This window comes from Anomaloglossus baeobatrachus, chromosome 11, assembly GCF_048569485.1.
Source record: "Anomaloglossus baeobatrachus isolate aAnoBae1 chromosome 11, aAnoBae1.hap1, whole genome shotgun sequence".
In the NCBI taxonomy this organism is placed as follows: domain Eukaryota; kingdom Metazoa; phylum Chordata; class Amphibia; order Anura; family Aromobatidae; genus Anomaloglossus; species Anomaloglossus baeobatrachus.
The window spans coordinates 3,398,454-3,413,265 of NC_134363.1; the positions used below are offsets into that span (position 1 = coordinate 3,398,454).

Genomic DNA, 14,812 nt, shown 5'->3' on the forward strand with positions numbered 1-14,812 from the left:
AATAATACAGATACTGAGCATTACACCCAGTATACAGGACAGGAGAAGTGGTACTGTGCAGTGTATATATACAGAATAATACAGGTACTGAGGATTACACCCAGTATATAGGACAGGAGAAGTGGTACTGTGCAGTGTATATATACAGAATAATACACTGAGGATTACACCCAGTATACAGGACAGGAGAAGTGGTACTGTGCAGTGTATATATACAGAATAATACAGATACTGAGGATTACACCCAGTATACAGGACAGGAGAAGTGGTACTGTGCAGTGTATATATACAGAATAATACAGACACTGAGGATTACACCCAGTATACAGGACAGGAGAAGTGGTACTGTGCAGTGTATATATACAGTATAATACAGATACTGAGGATTACACCCAGTATACAGGACAGGAGAAGTGGTACTGTGCAGTGTATATACAGAATAATACAGGTACTGAGGATTACACCCAGTATACAGGACAGGAGGAGTGGTACTGTGCAGTATATATATACAGAATAATACAGATACTGAGGATTACACCCAGTATACAGGACAGGAGGAGTGGTACTGTGCAGTGTATATATACAGAATAATACAGATAGTGAGGATTACACCCAGTATACAGGACAGGAGAAGTGGTACTGTGCAGTGTATATATACAGAATAATACAGAGACTGAGGATTACACCCAGTATACAGGACAGGAGGAGTGGTACTGTGCAGTGTATATATACAGAATAATACAGGTACTGAGGATTACACCCAGTATACAGGAGAGAAGTGGTACTGTGCAGTGTATATATACAGAATAATACAGATACTGAGGATTACACCCAGTATACAGGACAGGAGGAGTGGTACTGTGCAGTGTATATATACAGAATAATACAGACACTGAGGATTACACCCAGTATACAGGACAGGAGAAGTGGTACTGTGCAGTGTATATATACAGAATAATACAGGTACTGAGGATTACACCCAGTATACAGGAGAGAAGTGGTACTGTGCAGTGTATATATACAGAATAATACAGATACTGAGGATTACACCCAGTATACAGGACAGGAGGAGTGGTACTGTGCAGTGTATATATACAGAATAATACAGACACTGAGGATTACACCCAGTATACAGGACAGGAGAAGTGGTACTGTGCAGTGTATATATACAGAATAATACAGATACTGAGGATTACACCCAGTATACAGGACAGGAGGAGTGGTACTGTGCAGTGTATATATACAGAATAATACAGATACTGAGGATTACACCCAGTATACAGGACAGGAGGAGTGGTACTGTGCAGTGTATATATACAGAATAATACAGACACTGAGGATTACACCCAGTATACAGGACAGGAGAAGTGGTACTGTGCAGTGTATATATACAGAATAATACAGATACTGAGGATTACACCCAGTATACAGGACAGGAGGAGTGGTACTGTGCAGTGTATATATACAGAATAATACAGATACTGAGGATTACACCCAGTATACAGGACAGGAGAAGTGGTACTGTGCTGTGTATATATACAGAATAATACAGATACTGATGATTACACCCAGTATACAGGACAGGAGAAGTGGTACTGTGCAGTGTATATATACAGAATAATACAGACACTGAGGATTACACCCAGTATACAGGACAGGAGAAGTGGTACTGTGCAGTGTATATATACAGAATAATACAGATACTGAGGATTACACCCAGTATACAGGACAGGAGAAGTGGTAATGTGCAGTGTATATATACAGAATAATACAGATACTGAGGATTACACCCAGTATACAGGACAGGAGACGTGGTACTGTGCAGTATATATATACAGAATAATACAGGTACTGAGGATTACACCCAGTACACAGGACAGGAGAAGTGGTACTGTGCAGTGTATATATACAGAATAATACAGACACTGAGGATTACACCCAGTATACAGGACAGGAGAAGTGGTACTGTGCAGTGTATATATACAGAATAATACACATACTGAGGATTACACCCAGTATACATGACTGATGGACTAGTGAATTGCGCTCCTGGTAATCTAATAAATAAGACACCACACACTGCGTGACATGGATTAAAATTTTGGCCACAGCAGCCCTTTATTTTAATAAGAAAAAACATCAATAAGAAAAAACAAGATTATCGGCCCAGAGATGTGGTTGTTATAAATCCCAGCCCCATATCCCCCTCCGCCGTGTACACCTAGCTCAAGGGGGAATCTGGGTATACCCCTTGATCATTTTCCTTGTGTCCACTGAGCTCCTCCCCAGGGACCCATATTCCACTGTCCACTGAGCTCCTCCCCAGGGACCCATATTCCACTGTCCGCTGAGCTCTGGCCCAGGGACCCCATTAAAAACATAATTCTGCAACCAACAAAGAGGGGGTTTAAACAACCACATCCCGCCGCCGCCAAATGCTGCTGTAACATACAATATTAAAATGTTAATACAATATTAATATGTTGATATGACATTGTCAATTTGGATACATTACTGATAACAATTGATACAATACGATACAATACTAATAATGTTGATAAAATACCGATGATGTTGAATACCAATAACATTGTTAGAATATTGACAGTGTTGCAAAGTCCTGATATTGATACATTTCCCTTTATTATAGGGAGGGTGGGTGGGACAACTGCTTGTTCAGTCTTTAAGTCCAGGACAAAGGAATGACACCTTAACATGGGACCTATTTCTTATATGGCCCCTGCCCCCATCTCTCCTCCTGCTCGCTCGCCCACCACCACATTCCTTAGGTAAAAACCCCCATCCCTTACTCCTTAACCCTTTCCTGGATCTATCACTGCCTCAGTCATGTACGTTACGTCTATCTGCCTTCACTCTGCTTGACTGATGGACTAGTGAATTGCGCTCCTGGTAATCTAATAAATAAGACACCACACACTGCGTGACATGGATTAAAATTTTGGCCACAGCAGCCCTTTATTTTAATAAGAAAAAACATCAATAAGAAAAAACAAGATTATCGGCCCAGAGATGTGGTTGTTATAAATCCCAGCCCCATATCCCCCTCCGCCGTGTACACCTAGCTCAAGGGGGAATCTGGGTATACCCCTTGATCATTTTCCTTGTGTCCGCTGAGCTCCTCCCCAGGGACCCATCTATTCCACTGTCCACTGAGCTCCTCCCCAGGGACCCATATTCCACTGTCCGCTGAGCTCTGGCCCAGGGACCCCATTAAAAACATAATTCTCCAACCAACAAAGAGGGGGTTTAAACAACCACATCCCGCCAAGACTCGCTCTTGTGACACCTTACAAGAGTGAGTTCCTCCACAACTTAATGGCTCGTTCTACTCCTTCTTGTATTCCCAACATCCATATATCAATGCCAATGTCATTAAGATGTACCTTATCATCTCTCCAAAAATGTTCCTTTGTATTTTCCAGCATCTGGTGACGTATGGCCACCCCTCCGTTTTCCAACACAAATTTTGTTATTTTTTTATTAACCTTTATCCTTGTATTATTGATGTGAGCCACTGATCGCGCTGTTCTCCACATTTGTCTAGCTACTATATCCGACCAGACCACCACTGTTTCTGGGTAAGACCTCCATAAATTCAACATATCGAGCTTTATGTTCCTAACTAAATGTCTTGATGTTCTTATTGCTAAATCATTACCACCTAAATGGATAAGTAAGACGTCCGGGGGGCGGTAGAACTCCACATGATACTGGATTTCTTTTAACAGCTGATGCCACTGCATTCCCCTCTTTCCTATCCATGTCACCCGTGCCAAGGAACTGGGCAACCCCAACTGTTTGCCATTAGGCCTGACTGCTGCACGTAAGGCCCCCCAAAAAACAAATGAATGTCCCATGATCCAAACCAGGCATTGCTGTTCAGCTAAAACAAAAAACAAAAACACAATTATCACACAATTGTCTAAATGAAGACACAACTACTATAAGATTACCACAATGTACACATATATATACATGTACGCCATTTATAATAAATGTAATCGAATGTAACTCTTAAATCTGCTCGATTCCCATCTCCCGATTTTTTTAACTATGTCAGGCCCTAAGCCCCATCTAGCAGCTTCTGTGGCTGCTCCTGTCCTAAATGAGTGTGAAGTGAATGCATTTGGAGACTCTCCCAATATTGTCAGGCATTTTTTAAGAACTGCTGTGAATTGAAATTGTGACAATGACTTACAATCCTCATGAATTAGTAATGAACCTTGGATATTTGGCCTTCTTGAGACATAGTTTCTAAAACAGATGACCGGGCAGGCCCTGGACCCGCTTAAAGGAAACAATGTGATCCATTTTCCTCTACCCTGTTGATCAGTTTTTGACTTTGCCAGAAAACATTCCAATCTGTCTGTGTACTGATGCACGTCCTCAGCTTGTAGACCCCCTCTGTCTGTGTACTGATGCACGTCCTCGGCTTGTAGACCCCCTCTGTCTGTGTACTGATGCACGTCCTCAGCTTGTAGACCCCCTCTGTCTGTGTACTGATGCACGTCCTCGGCTTGTAGACCCCCTCTGTCTGTGTACTGATGCACGTCCTCGTCTTGTAGACCCCCACTTCTGGTGGAGCTACTCGCCACCAACTCGCTGATTCTAAAAGCTCCAAAAAAAAGGCCAGTGTGAATGCACAACTAAAGAGTAACACTTCAAAGGGACTGCTCCAGACTCGGCCTCGTACACTCAGTATCTGCTGCAATAACTGGAAAGAAATCGGACGCCGTTTATCTCTGGTCTTCTTACAACTTTTCCTGTAACCCTTTAGGGCCTGCTTAACTAAAAAATGCTTTGTGTAATCAGTGAAGTCGAGCAACTTAAACCAAAAAGCTAATCCAGACATTTTACTATCAATACTGGACAATGAAGTACCATCCACAAAGGCCCTGCTAATGTAAAATAACAACAAGGAAACATTGTCATGTAACCTGGCATCATGTCCCACTAGAGCACACAAGTCTTCCCATTCCCTCCACGCTGACTGGTACCTCTGCCCTGTGCTTACACCCACAGACCGTTCTATCAGAGCGTATGCAGTGTCACTGGCAGTGACCACAGAAAATCCGGACACTTCTTGCCTTGTACCTCTGCCATCGGGGCTAACGAACGGAATCTGTCCCACTGAAAACGAGACAGAGCATCAGCCACAGAATTGCACACACCGGGGACATGCACAGCTGTAATCTGACAATGTGACTTTAAACAGCGCAGCACTAGATGACGCAGCAACGTAACAGCAGGCAGGGAAGACGCTGATTGTTTGTTGATGACTTCTACAACTCCCAAGTTATCACAATGAAATCTCACTTTTCGGTTTTGGAAAATATTGTACCAAATTTCACAAGCAACCACTATGGGGAACAATTCAAGGAGTACTAAGTTTCGTGTTAACCCATTGTTTCTCCAACTCTCTGGCCACCTATCTGCACACCGCTGTCCCGAACAATATGCACCAAAACCAGTTGACCCCGCTGCATCAGTGTGGATGTCTAGATCAAAATTTGAAACCGGTGGTCTGATCCACAATGACCTCCCATTAAACTCTATTAAGAACTGTTCCCATACCGCCAGATCGTCCTTTAATGTTCTAGCCAGCCGCACAAAGTGATGTGGAAAGGTTATGCCTGAGGTAGCTGCAGCTAGGCGCCTACAAAAAACTCTACCCATTGGAATAATGCGACACGCAAAGTTCATTTTCCCTAACAGCGATTGTAGATCCTTTAATCTGATCTTACGGTGAGATCTAGCTTCTCTGACTGCCTCCAGCAGATCACTGACCTTGTCATCCGGTAATCTGCACTCCATTGCTTCACTGTCAATCAAAATTCCTAAAAACTTGATAAGTGTAGACGGGCCTTCTGTTTTATCTGATGCTAACGGTACTCCGAAACACTTAAAAACCGACTGAATCGCTGCCAATAATGAAGCACAAACAAATGACTTTGGTGGACCAATACATAGGAAATCATCTAGATAATGCAGGACAGAACGCACGCCGGCTTCCTTCTTTACTACCCACTCCAAAAATGTGCTAAATGATTCAAACAAGGAGCATGAGATGGAGCAGCCCATGGGTAAACACAAGTCTACATAAAACCTTCCCTGCCACTGACAACCCCAGAGATGGAAGCTTTCTGGATGGACTGGTAAGAGTCTAAAGGCAGCTTCAATGTCTGTTTTTGCCATTAAAGCTCCTCTGCCGTACTTCTGAACCCATGCAATCGCTGTATCAAATGAAGTATACGAGACTGTGCAAAGTTCCTGATCGATTCCATCATTAACTGAGCTTCCATGAGGGAAGGACAGATGATGGATCAGCCTAAACTTATTGGGTTCCTTCTTTGGGACCACCCCCAATGGAGAGACCCTTAAGTTTTCTATTGGCATTTTGGGGAATGGGCCTGCCATGCGGCCCAGGTCAATTTCTTTGTTTAGTTTTGTGGAGACAATGTGAGAATATGTATAAGCTGAAGCAAGGTTACGAGAACAGGTTAATGGGCCTGAAGTAGATGGGATCTTAAAACCTTCTGAGAAACCCTCCCCCAGCAATTGTGCTGCTTTTCTATCTGGGTACCTGCTTAGATAGCCCACCATCTCCCCGAGTCTAATTGGGGTTTCCCCCTTTTTGGTTAATCTCTGCTGTTGGGGTTTTATTTCGTGTAAAGCATTTTGATAGGCTATGGTTTCCACTACAGAAGGTGCATTCATGTTTGTACCTGCATGTGTTTCCGAATCTGCACTGGCTATCATTGAACTGCCAGCAGCAACCTTTTCTGTTTGCTGCCGACAATCCGATTGCTGATGATCTGCCGACATAGCCCTGAAAGGGCTGATTAACCCCACGTGGCGCTGTCATGAGACGCATCCATAAACTAATATCTTTGTGATCCCAACGAATCCCTTGGCGACCAGCCTTTCGTTGGCGAAACTGCTCATCATAGCGCAGCCATGCTAAACCTCCATACGCACGGTGCGCCTCCCCGATAGAATTCATGTAACAAAATAAGGCAGAGCAATGTTCAGGAGTTTTTTGGCCTATTACACTTGCTAATATGGCAAAGGCATGGAACCAATTGCTAAATGTTTGGGGGATGAGACAATACCGTCTTTCTTGTTCCTCTCTTTTCCTCTCATCAAACCTTACTCTATCCAAGTTATATTTTTCTAAGGGCAATAATGAAAATATTTCCACATATTCGTCGGCCCAAATCTTCTCCCTAACCTCCTGTTTCAAATGAATTCCTAGAGGACCCTCAAAACATACATATAATTCTCCTTTTGCTGCATCAGATAATGGAACCCCTTGTGAAATTACTGCGTCCTCCTGTGTCTCTGGATCAGCACACGACTGACTTACCACCTCCGATGTCCGGCGACCATTCCCGCACCATGCAGCAATAGGAGAAGAAGTTATGGGTAAGCTAGACTGACTCAAAGCCTCCTTAACCCCAAACACTAATTGCTGTACTACTGAATTAAGATCCCATCCTACATTGCCGGGAACTGTACCCCAAACTGCGCCCACTGGATTCATTACAGGTGTTGTTACACTAGATATACGACAAGAAAAAGTGTTCTCACCAATACCTGGCTGCGTCCTAGGTTGACCAGCCGTCCGTGACGTATTAGTTATAGTCTCTACAGCCCCTTCATTATTGAAGTGCTGCGTGCTGCTGCCCTCTAGTGGGGAGTCGTTATCTGTGTCATAGTCATTGTCTGGAATCTCTTCTGAGTCTTGTAGCTGTAGATTTCTTGCCGGACTCATATCCTGAGCCGGCCGAAGAAGTCTTTGTCTGGTTAAAGTACTTTTGCGCAGTTGTCTTTTTGGATTCCTACCACTCCTCGTGTAATGAGAACCCGGATCCGGAAATGTTGTGTGTCCTAAGCCCATCCCCCCGTGTTGGTTTATTTCCTGGGGTGAGGCCGTATGATGTCCTCTAGAATGATGCAAAGTTTGTTGAGGAAGTTCTAAGGATCCATGGTGGGCTGTCGTCACGTCAGTTGTAGCTTGTGTGGCTGCTTCTCTGGCTGGCACCTCAGTAGAGCTGGACTTTCTCCTTGCACTTCTTGGTGTCTCTCTGGTTAGATGGTCGGGCTCTTTTCTCTGTCCTTTGTTATTCTTGTACTGTAGTTTCCTTCCTGGTTTGTAAAATGGATCAGAGGCCGTGCTACGCTTTGCTCTTTTCCTAGAGGTAACGGAAGGACTTATGATCCTACTGTGAGTCCTATTGGCCATTTCAGAAGTTAGTCTCTCAGGAGGTCTGGATCTTCTTAGAGTTTGATGTTCAGAAAGTTCAGAAGGGACAGATGCTGTATCCCGGGCACTCTTCAGCAATTCGTCTAGCTGGGCCTGAATCCATTCGGGCCTACATGTCAAAGCCGCGGCCTGAACGCTCTTCAGCAAGGCATCCATACTGCTGGTTCAGTCTTTGAGTCCAGGACAAAGGAATGACACCTTAACATGGGACCTATTTCTTATATGGCCCCTGCCCCCATCTCTCCTCCTGCTCGCTCGCCCACCACCACATTCCTTAGGTAAAAACCCCCATCCCTTACTCCTTAACCCTTTCCTGGATCTATCACTGCCTCAGTCATGTACGTTACGTCTATCTGCCTTCACTCTGCTGGACAGGAGAAGTGGTAATGTGCAGTGTATATATACAGAATAATACAGATACTGAGGATTACACCCAGTATACAGGACAGGAGAAGTGGTACTGTGCAGTGTATATATACAGCATAATACAGACACTGAGGATTACACCCAGTATACAGAACAGGAGAAGTGGTACTGTGCAGTGTATATATACAGAATAATACAGATACTGAGGATTACACCCAGTATACAGGACAGGAGAAGTGGTACTGTGCAGTGTGTATATACAGAATAATACAGATACTGAGGATTACACCCAGTATACAGGACAGGAGAAGTGGTACTGTGCAGTGTATATATACAGAATAATACAGATACTGAGGATTACACCCAGTATACAGGACAGGAGAAGTGGTACTGTGCAGTGTATATATACAGAATAATACAGACACTGAGGATTACACCCAGTATACAGGACAGGAGAAGTGGTAATGTGCAGTGTATATATACAGAATAATACAGATACTGAGGATTACACCCAGTATACAGGACAGGAGAAGTGGTACTGTGCAGCGTATATATACAGAATAATACAGGTACTGAGGATTACACCCAGTATACAGGACAGGAGGAGTGGTACTGTGCAGTGTATATATACAGAATAATACAGATACTGAGGATTACACCCAGTATACAGGACAGGAGAAGCGGTACTGTGCAGTGTATATATACAGAATAATACAGGTACTGAGGATTACACCCAGTATACAGGACAGGAGAAGTGGTAATGTGCAGTGTATATATACAGAATAATACAGATACTGAGGATTACACCCAGTATACAGGACAGGAGAAGTGGTACTGTGCAGCGTATATATACAGAATAATACAGGTACTGAGGATTACACCCAGTATACAGGACAGGAGGAGTGGTACTGTGCAGTGTATATATACAGAATAATACAGATACTGAGGATTACACCCAGTATACAGGACAGGAGGAGTGGTACTGTGCAGCGTATATATACAGAATAATACAGGTACTGAGGATTACACCCAGTATACAGGACAGGAGGAGTGGTACTGTGCAGTGTATATATACAGAATAATACAGATACTGAGGATTACACCCAGTATACAGGACAGGAGAAGTGGTACTGTGCAGTGTATATACACAGAATAATACAGATACTGAGGATTACACCCAGTATACAGGACAGGAGAAGTGGTACTGTGCAGTGTATATATACAGAATAATACAGATACTGAGGATTACACCCAGTATACAGGACAGGAGAAGTGGTACTGTGCAGTGTATATATATAGAATAATACAGATACTGAGGATTACACCCAGTATACAGGACAGGAGGAGTGGTACTGTGCAGTATATACAGTATATACAGGATAAACGGCCGGTCACCCCAGTAGATGAAGAGGATCTGGGTTCCGGTAATGCCTGTGACATATGAGAATGAGGCGATGTCCGGCTCTTTACGTCCTTGGTATAAAATGAATTTTGTTAATCAGATGAATAGGTCCCTATTTCTCGCTGTGATCAGATAATGATATTATATTCTCACTGATCTGATGCAAAGATGAAGTAAGCTGAGTAAGGGGAATACGCGAGCGTGGGCACAATGTGGCACCAGTCATACATTGATCCTGTGGAGGGGATAGAGTCAGACACGAGGTGCGGGGTCTTATTGCTGCTGTTGGGTGCGCTGCACTTTACTGATCCACTTCTCCTGATATTTCAGTTTTCGGGATTTGTCTCCCCCTCGTTTACAGATTATTTTATCCAGAGCGATAACCGTTATCTCACGTTTCCTTCATGACCCTGGAGCAGGCGGTGCGAGGCCACGGACGGCGTCTGGTCGTTTTCTGGGCGTCGTGCCTGTCCTCAGATGCTTCTTGTGAGGGGCGAGTGGTGCGGCCCACGTCTTGTATTCTGCACTGGTTACATACAATGGTGTAGAGACATTACCACTTCCACAATTAATGACGGGCTCTGTACTGTCACCTGCTGTGTGAACAGTGACATGAAGGCGCCGCTCCTGACCACGACGGGCACAATCCACAGCGGCTCTGGATCGTGCTGTAAATATGAGTTCCATTCTATAGAGATGCAGTTGTGTGAATGCAGCAGGCGTCCATGTGATAGGGTCGTGTACAGACTGCGCTGTGCGGCCGCAGGCTCCGGACACCGTTATATTCACCTACGAGGATGTGCACTTCGCTCAGGATCCTGCAGCCACACATCGCACTCTGTACACGGACACGTCTGTACACGGACACGTCTGTACACGGACACGTCTGTACACGGACATCTGTACACGGACATCTGTACACGGACACGTCTGTACACGGACATCTGTACACGGACACGTCTGTACACGGACACAACTGTACACGGACACGTCTGTACACGGACACAACTGTACACGGACACGTCTGTACACGGACATCTGTACACGGACACGTCTGTACACGGACACGTCTGTACACGGACACGTCTGTACACGGACACGTCTGTATACGGACATCTGTACACGGACACGTCTGTACACGGACACAACTGTACACAAACACGTCTGTACACGGATATCTGTACACGGACACGTCTGTACACGGACACGTCTGTACACGGACATCTGTACACGGACACGTCTGTACACGGACACAACTGTACACGGACATCTGTACACGGACACGTCTGTACACGGACACATCTGTACACGGACACGTCTGTACACGGACACGTCTGTACACGGACACGTCTGTACACGGACACGTCTGTACACGGACATCTGTACACGAACACATCTGTACACGGACATCTGTACACGGACACGTCTGTACACGGACATCTGTACACGGACACGTCAGTACACGGACACGTCTGTACACGAACACGTCTGTACACGAACACGTCTGTACACGAACACGTCTGTACACGGACATCTGTACACGAACACGTCTGTACACGAACACGTCTGTACACGGACACGTCTGTACACGGACACGTCTGTACACGAACACGTCTGTACACGGACGTCTGTACACGAACACATCTGTACACGAACACGTCTGTACACGAACACGTCTGTACACGGACACGTCTGTACACGGACACGTCTGTACACGAACACGTCTGTACACGAACACGTCTGTACACGAACACGTCTGTACACGGACACGTCTGTACACGGACACGTCTGTACACGGACACGTCTGTACACGGACACAACTGTACACGAACACGTCTGTACACGGATATCTGTACACGGACACGTCTGTACACGGATATCTGTACACGGACACGTCTGTACACGGATATCTGTACACGGACACGTCTGTACACGGATATCTGTACACGGACACATCTGTACACGGACACGTCTGTACACGGACACGTCTGTACACGGACACGTCTGTACACGGACACGTCTGTACACGGACATCTGTACACGAACACATCTGTACACGGACATCTGTACACGGACACGTCTGTACACGGACATCTGTACACGGACACGTCAGTACACGGACACGTCTGTACACGAACACGTCTGTACACGAACACGTCTGTACACGAACACGTCTGTACACGGACATCTGTACACGAACACGTCTGTACACGAACACATCTGTACACGAACACGTCTGTACACGGACACGTCTGTACACGGACACGTCTGTACACGGACACGTCTGTACACGAACACGTCTGTACACGAACACGTCTGTACACGGACACGTCTGTACACGGACACGTCTGTACACGAACACGTCTGTACACGAACACGTCTGTACACGAACACGTCTGTACACGGACACGTCTGTACACGGACACAACTGTACACGAACACGTCTGTACACGGATATCTGTACACGGACACATCTGTACACGGATATCTGTACACGGACACGTCTGTACACGGATATCTGTACACGGACACGTCTGTACACGGATATCTGTACACGGACACGTCTGTACACGGATATCTGTACACGGACACGTCTGTACACGGACACGTCTGTACACGGACACGTCTGTACACGGACACATCTGTACACGGACACATCTGTACACGGACACATCTGTACACGGACATCTGTACACGGACACATCTGTACACGGACACATCTGTACACGGACATCTGTACACAGACACATCTGTACACGGACACATCTGTACACGGACATCTGTACACGGTGAGTGGTGACTTATTGTCCGGGGCATTGGTGCCCTCCATATCAGTGACTTATTGTCCGGGGCATTGGTTCCCTCCATATCGGTGACTTATTGTCCGGGGCATTGGTTGCCTCCATATCGGTGACTTATTGTCCGGGGCATTGGTTCCCTCCATATCGGTGACTTACTGTCCGGGGCATTGGTGCCCTCCATATCGGTGACTTATTGTCCGGGGCATTGGTGCCCTCCATATCGGTGACATTGTCCGGGGCATTGGTGCCCTCCATATCGGTGACTTATTGTCCGGGGCATTGGTGCCCTCCATATCGGTGACTTATTGTCCGGGGCATTGGCTCCCTCCATATCGGTGACTTATTGTCCGGGGCATTGGTGCCCTCCATATCGGTGACTTATTGTCCGGGGCATTGGCTCCCTCCATATCGGTGTCTTATTGTCCGGGGCATTGGTTGCCTCCATATCGGTGACTTATTGTCCGGGGCATTGGTGCCCTCCATATCGGTGACTTATTGTCCGGGGCATTGGTGCCCTCCATATCGGTGACTTATTGTCCGGGGCATTGGCTCCCTCCATATCGGTGACATTGTCCGGGGCATTGGTGCCCTCCATATCAGTGACTTATTGTCCGGGGCATTGGTGCCCTCCATATCGGTGACTTATTGTCCGGGGCATTGGTGCCCTCCATATCGGTGACATTGTCCGGGGCATTGGTGCCCTCCATATCGGTGACTTATTGTCCGGGGCATTGGTGCCCTCCATATCGGTGACTTATTGTCCGGGGCATTGGCTCCCTCCATATCGGTGACTTATTGTCCGGGGCATTGGTGCCCTCCATATCGGTGACTTATTGTCCGGGGCATTGGCTCCCTCCATATCGGTGTCTTATTGTCCGGGGCATTGGTTGCCTCCATATCGGTGACTTATTGTCCGGGGCATTGGTGCCCTCCATATCGGTGACTTATTGTCCGGGGCATTGGTGCCCTCCATATCGGTGACTTATTGTCCGGGGCATTGGCTCCCTCCATATCGGTGACATTGTCCGGGGCATTGGTGCCCTCCATATCAGTGACTTATTGTCCGGGGCATTGGTGCCCTCCATATCGGTGACTTATTGTCCGGGGCATTGGCTCCCTCCATATCGGTGACTTATTGTCCGGGGCATTGGCTCCCTCCATATCGGTGACTTATTGTCCGGGGCATTGGTGCCCTCCATATCGGTGACTTATTGTCCGGGGCATTGGCTCCCTCCATATCGGTGACATTGTCCGGGGCATTGGTGCCCTCCATATCAGTGACTTATTGTCCGGGGCATTGGTGCCCTCCATATCGGTGACTTATTGTCCGGGGCATTGGTGCCGCTCTGCTGTTCGCTCCCTGCCCCCGTTCTCCTGGTGGACGGGGTCCAGGTCTATTCGCAGGCTGTCCATACTGGCGCTGGCCCCGGGCTCCTCGTGCTTCGCAGGTGCTGGGATCTGTGGGACACGAGGGAATCACGACTGGTAAACAGATTATAAATAGCTGAGAGTGCGGAGGACATCAGCGCCCGGTGCCGGGAGGGGACCGCGATCCCGGAGAGCCCTGTGAGTGAAGATCCAGTATGGGAGCAGGGAGGGGTCAGAATATATTCGGGCAAAGATCAGTCACCGAGAGGCGCCAACCATGTGCAATGTGCAGCTCCGGCCGCCTGTGCTGTGCTAATCAGGAGGCACCAACCATGTGCAATGTGCAGCTCCGGCCGCCTGTGCTGTGCTAATCAGGAGGAGCCAACCATGTGCAATGTGCAGCTCCGGCCGCCTGTGCTGTGCTAATCAGGAGGAGCCAACCATGTGCAATGTGCAGCTCCGGCCGCCTGTGCTGTGCTAATCAGGAGGAGCCAACCATGTGCAATGTGCAGCTCCGGCCGCCTGTGCTGTGCTAATCAGGAGGAGCCAACCATGTGCAATGTGCAGCTCCGGCCGCCTGTGCTGTGC

At 46.8% G+C, this 14,812-nt stretch overlaps 1 protein-coding gene across 1 annotated transcript in view; it reads left to right on the forward strand.

The window, feature by feature from the left end:
• Window positions 1–14,375: 14,375 nt before the first annotated feature.
• Window positions 14,376–14,812, forward strand: part of TMEM82 (transmembrane protein 82) — a 32,894-nt gene continuing 32,457 nt past the window's right edge. Inside the window, exon 1 of the mRNA XM_075327632.1 lies at window positions 14,376–14,422. The gene's annotated coding sequence lies outside the window, so the exon portion shown is untranslated. The remainder of the gene's footprint in view (window positions 14,423–14,812) is intronic.